The sequence below is a fragment of the Lacerta agilis genome, chromosome 11 (assembly GCF_009819535.1).
Source record: "Lacerta agilis isolate rLacAgi1 chromosome 11, rLacAgi1.pri, whole genome shotgun sequence".
NCBI classification, from domain to species: Eukaryota; Metazoa; Chordata; class Lepidosauria; order Squamata; family Lacertidae; genus Lacerta; species Lacerta agilis.
The window spans coordinates 16,183,791-16,189,793 of NC_046322.1; positions in this window are offsets into that span (position 1 = coordinate 16,183,791).

Sequence of the window (6,003 nt, forward strand, 5' to 3'; positions counted from 1 at the left end):
CGCACATTCATTGTCCAATGTTTTTCGGCCAATGAATCATTTTCACACACCCAGGTGTCACCCAACAATTTATAACGCTTGTGTTTTAGACAGAATTGTTAGCTCTGGAAGATGAAGGTGGAAGATTCTGTTCAACATAATCAAATCCAGTCAGATGTTAGAAGACTCCAGGGCTGAATTAGAGAGGCATAAAGAACAGGATGCGGGTGGCGCTGTGGGTTAAACCACAGAGCCTAGGGCTTGCCGATCAGAAGGTTGGTGGTTCGAATCCCCACAATGGGGTGAGCTCCCGTTGCTCAGTCCCTGCTCCTGCCAACCTAGCAGTTTGAAAGCACACCAGTGCAAGCAGATAAATAGGTACTGCTTTGGTGGGAAGGTAAACGGCGTTTCCGTGCACTGCTCTGGTTTGCCAGAAGCGGCTTAGTCATGCTGGCCACATGACCCAGAAGCTGTACGCCAGCTCCCTTGGCCAGTAAAGCGAGATGAGCGCCGCAACCCCAGAGTCGTCCACAACTGGACCTAATGGTCAGGCGTCACTTTACCTTTAAAAGGTAAAGGGTTACATGCACAGTCCAACTTTACCAATCATGAACAATTCATTTTCTTGTAGGAAGGCAAAAGTTGTTTGTTTTTTGTTTAATGAGCAAAATAGTTCATTGGTTAATTTCTAAACTGTGTATTACTCTGTTGAACCACACTGAGATCTTCAGAGGAATGGTGGAATATAAATTTAATAAAAGAATAAAATATGAATGGAAAAAGCCAAGCCCTAGACCAAGCTGCTGAGAGTGTCCCATGAGCAGACTTGCATTAAGGGATGTTTCTACTAGTGAAAGGAGAGTGACCTCCCCCCCCCCGAACCCTTTCTGCACCTAAATATTCTGTTATGGTGGGATCCTTTGGAGCAGGATAAAAGGGGAAAGGACATAACTCAGTGGCAAAGCATCTCTTTGCATGCAGAAGGTCCCAGGTTCAATCCCTGGCATCTCCAGGTAGGACCGGGAATGTTCCTTGCCGGAAATCCTGGAAAACCACTCACTGCCAGTCAGTGTGGATAATATTGACCCAGGCAGGCCAAAGGTCTGACTTGGTATAAAGCAGCTCCGTAGGTTCTTATGAGAGGTGGTACAGGTGGCTGCTGGAGAAAAGCAGAGATGGGTGAAAAAGGCCACCCTGCTCTAGAACCATAGAATTGTATTGTTGCAAGGGACCCTTAGGGTCATCTCATCCAACCCCCTGCAATGCAGGAATCTCAACGCATTGTCTCCCATCCATTCTGAAACCATACCAGACCCTGCTTAGCTTTGCAAATGTGCTAACAGTTTTATTGCTGCACCTCTAGTAGGTGTCTTCTCTGGATCCCAGTCTCTTCTCAAAAGTAGGAGGAACTCTTTCATTCATATGGGGTAGTTTGGCTCCAAGCCCAAGGGTGTATCTTTGGAGACCATTAAAATTGATATAAATTGATATAAAGCTGAATGATTACATTTACATGGAAGTCTAAATGGAATTTAATGACTGGTGTAGAATTTGGAGTACTTTGACAAAGACCTCTGAATTAGATTTGCTCTTTACTTTGCACTTACTATATAAATGTGTTGATAACAACTACAGCTTTGGTTCCTCTTAGCTATTCTCTCCTCTCTTCCAAGGCAGCCATCAGCTAGCCGCAGTTAATTTATGAACTGTTTCACATTTTTCTCATAGCACTTAGAGAAGAAGAAGAGAGTTTGGATTTGATATCCCGCTTTATCACTACCCGAAGGAGTCTCAAAGCGGCTAACATTCTCCTTTCCCTTCCTCCCCCACAACAAACACTCTGTGAGGTGAGTGGGGCTGAGAGACTTCAGAGAAGTGTGACTAGCCCAAGGTCACCCAGCAGCTGCATGTGGAGGAGCGGAGACGCGAACCCGGTTCCCCAGATTACAAGTCTGCTCTTAACCACTACACCACACTGGTTCAATTTTCTTTTCTCTAAAATACTGATCAAGCAAGTACCTTATTCCCTCCCCTAACATTAACAAGTCACAAGGGATTGTAGAGAAGCTTAATTAATTCCTTGCATCTGTGAAAGATTCTGGACTGATATCCACAGCTGAATCCAATGCTTTTGGGAAAGGTGTCTGAAGGCTAGAGAGGCATTCTTCTCCCTTTGCCATGAGCTGACATCATCAGCTCATGGAAATCCATGTTCTCATCTTCTATCTCTTTATTTTTTTGTAGAAGAACAGCCTCTCGGTGTCACACCACATTTGGATCAGAACCAGGGCACTGGGAAGGGTGGTTTAACCCTTTCTTTCTTATCATTTTCCAGATGAGAACCACCTTCCCCCAAAACTGCTATGGCCCCCATTAAGCCTTATCCAGATACAACACACACAAACAATACATTTTTTTAAAAAAACAACAACAACAATACGGTGTACCCCTAGGAAAGTGGAGGTGGGTAGAAAAAAGTTGTGTATTGTCCATTGCCAGTGATGTTGCATGTGGTATCTGGTAGGTGCCACAACGTTTGAGGCAAGCGCAATCTACATTCTACTCAATGCTTGCAAGGGCAGTTGATTTGGCACATGCTAAGCTCTTCTTCTGCTCCTTTCTTTCCACTGTCTCCCTTTCTCTTCCCTTTGCTCACAGACACAGAAGACAGGAACTCGGGTTTCTGCTGGGCAAGTCTTCGCAAACAATCCCTGGAAGCAGGGGTGCCATTTTAGATTTCATTGGCCCTGGGTGGCATTCGGGTGCTTCATAAGCAAAAACAAGAGGTGGGCTAGAGTTCCTGAATCATGCGTAGTTAGAAAATTGGGCACGGCCATTCCCCACAAATACCGGGCTCCACCAAGACAACAAGGGGTGTGTGCACTGGTGACACAACCCACTGAGCAAACACAGCTTTTTGCAACATATCAGGCTGTAGAGGTTTCTGTCTGTAATTGCTTCAGTTAAGCACAGCCCTTCCTTTCCCATTTAATAAAAAGAGAAGGCCCCTTAGAGTCTAGAAGACTACTTTTCACTTCCCAGCAGGGAAGCCTGTTTCTGATTTATTCATTTTAGTTTGAATCAGGCCGACTTGAAAACACAGACAAGATAATGCAATCATGCAGTAAATGGTCTGTGGGATGACACTTTGAAACATGCATATATTAGGCACTAATAACTTGCCTGCGCAATTACAGTTCTTTTCAATAGCCCTACTCTGTATTGTGTTTTTTTTTTCTGTTTGAGCACTTAGTGCCTTAAATTTCCATTTGCTAATTGTCTCTTTGCTTTCAAATTCGGTTGTATGTTCCTGAACATTGTATTAGTCACTTTCCAAATCTCTTTGTGTCCCACCTCTCGGTATTTATTTTCTTAAAGTGGAAGTTGTTGGGAGGACAAAGAGCCTACCCAGAAAACTAATTACACCCACAGACAACTGCTTTGTATGCCACTCAGCCTCCCTCCATGTCTCCCTCCTTCAAGTCTCTCCTCAAAACACGCCTCTTTAAGTACAACATTTACAGCAACAACAGTTCTTAAAAACATTTAAAAAAGGGTGGTGGTGGTATCTGGACCGGGGCCAATGCAGATGAGGAGAGAAGGTTCAACTCCCAACCATGATGGCTATGATCTACCTCTACAGTTGGAGGCAGTAAGGTTACTGGAAACTCATAGAATTGCAGAGTTGGAAGGGACCATTAGGGTCATCTAGTCCAGGGGTGGCCAACTTCCAAGAGGCTGCGATCTACTTACAGAGTTAATAACTGGCAGTGATCTACCCCCTTTGGGGGGGGGGTTCTGGTCAAAGTTGTTGAGCTGAGCTTTTTTTTTAGAAAGGAAAGCCCTGTTTTGTGGGGTTCATGTAAAAGTTGTTGAGCTTCTTTAGGGAAGAGGAAAATGACATTGAGCTTTTTTTTTTATTAAGGAAAGCCCTATTTTGGGTGGTTCAGGTCATTTTAGGGGTGCAGGGCAAGGATGTTGAGCTTTTTTTAGGGGAGCCAAAGTTTTTTAGCTTCTTTGGAGGGAGCCACTGATCTACCGGTGATCTACCACAGGCGTCCAGTGATCTACCAGTAGATCACGATCTACCTGTTGGACATGCCTGATCTAGTCCAAAGGCTCAGACCCGTGCTTTCTCTGTAGAGGGAAGTTTTTTTAAGGTTGGTTTTTTTAAGATTTTGATATCTGTTGGAAGCCACCCAGAGTGGTGGGCCAACCCAGTCAGATGGGCGGTGTTGTTGTTGTTGTTGTTGTTGTTGTTGTTGTTATTATTATTATTATTATTATTATTATTATTATTATTAGCACAATTCAAAGTATTGGTGCTGACCTTTAAAACCCTAAATGGCCTCGGTCCTGTATACCTGAAGGAGCGTCTTCAGCCCCACCGTTCAGCCCGGACACTGAGATCCAGCGCCGAGGGCCTTCTGGCGGTTCCCTCACTGCGAGAAGCAAAGCTACAGGGAACCAGGCAGAGGGCCTTCTCAGTAGTAGCGCCCGCCCTGTGGAACGCCTTCCCATCAGGGGTCAGAGAGATAAACAACTACCTGACATTTAGAAAATACCTGAAGGCAGCCCTGTTTAGGGAAGTTTTTAATCTGTGTCTTTGTATTGTATTTTAATCTTTGTTGGAAGCCGCCCAGAGTGCCCGGGGAGACCCAGCCAGATGGGCGGGGTACAAATAATAAATTATTATTATTATTATTATTATTATTATTATTATTATTATTAGCATGGGACAAGTGCCAGTGTCGGTGAGCCCTTGCCCGGTACTTAGTGTTCCATTGGTTCCTGTGTTCTATGTCTTTGTTGCATCCCAGTGTCACACTGTGACATAATCAAGAAATGGAACATGGATAAATGGGCAGGGCTATTTAAAAATGAGTAGGTGTGATTCTTAATGGCTTCCATTCAGTGCTATGGAACAAAATAACCAGGCTGCAATCAAAAGCAGTTTTTTGGGGGGGAATGAATTGGTTCTTCACAGGAAACTGGGGCCACAAGTTGCTTGTTTCCCAACATTGTATTCCTAATGTTGTACGCCATTCTGGGATTTTTGGATAAAGGGTGGTATATAAACTAAACTAAACTAAACTAAACTAAACTAAACTAAATTAAACTAAACTAAAGCATTGCTTGAGTTTCTTTCCCTTCTTTAGTCAGCTTCCTCCTCCTCAGTCTCAGCATAGCTGTCAACTTTTCCCTTTTTTAAGGGAAATTCCCTTCTCAGTGTTGCTCTTGTAGAAGGGGACAAAATTAAGAGGAGTTGTTGTTCCCTCTCATTGGCTCAGGCTCCACCTACTGGTGACCTCCCTGCCTTCCACCCTATCTGCCTCAATGACCGCTGGAAACGACTGCTACCCATAAATCTGAATTTTCTTTCGATGACTAGAAATGGCGTACACCAGGATGGTCAATGTTGCGCAATCTTCACTTGTTTTGTTCAGCATCGATACTAAACCAGGATGTGTATATTCCTCCTCATTTAAAGCTACAATGGGATAGTGGTGTTGATCACTGAAATGCCTCGTTTGACAGTGGGTCAGCATAGCTAGACTCTCCATGCCCTAACTTCTGGCAAAAGACTGGTATTGATTTGCTGGAAAGATAACCCATGGCACCCTTTGAGCAATGGATAGAAGATATGACAACTCTTGCAATATACAAACAGATATAAAGTTGTGTTTCTAATTTTACATTAGTTTGCATAATTGCATTACTTATATACCCATATTTTGTATTGTATTACAATCTCATGTACAGTATTTTTTTCTTTTTCTTTTTGCCTTTTCTTTCAATACACATGCGCGCACACACACACACAAACACACACAAACACATATATATGCATCAGGGATGAGAGTCAGGTAAAAGAGTCCTCCAAAGCTGATAATGAATTGATTCTCAGCTGATCTCAACATGTGTATCTCAACATGTGCATCTCAATCCCCATGCTACAGAAGTGATACAGAGTGATATGTCTGGCTATTTCTGCATTTCATGTGTGCAGACAAGCATTCTTTG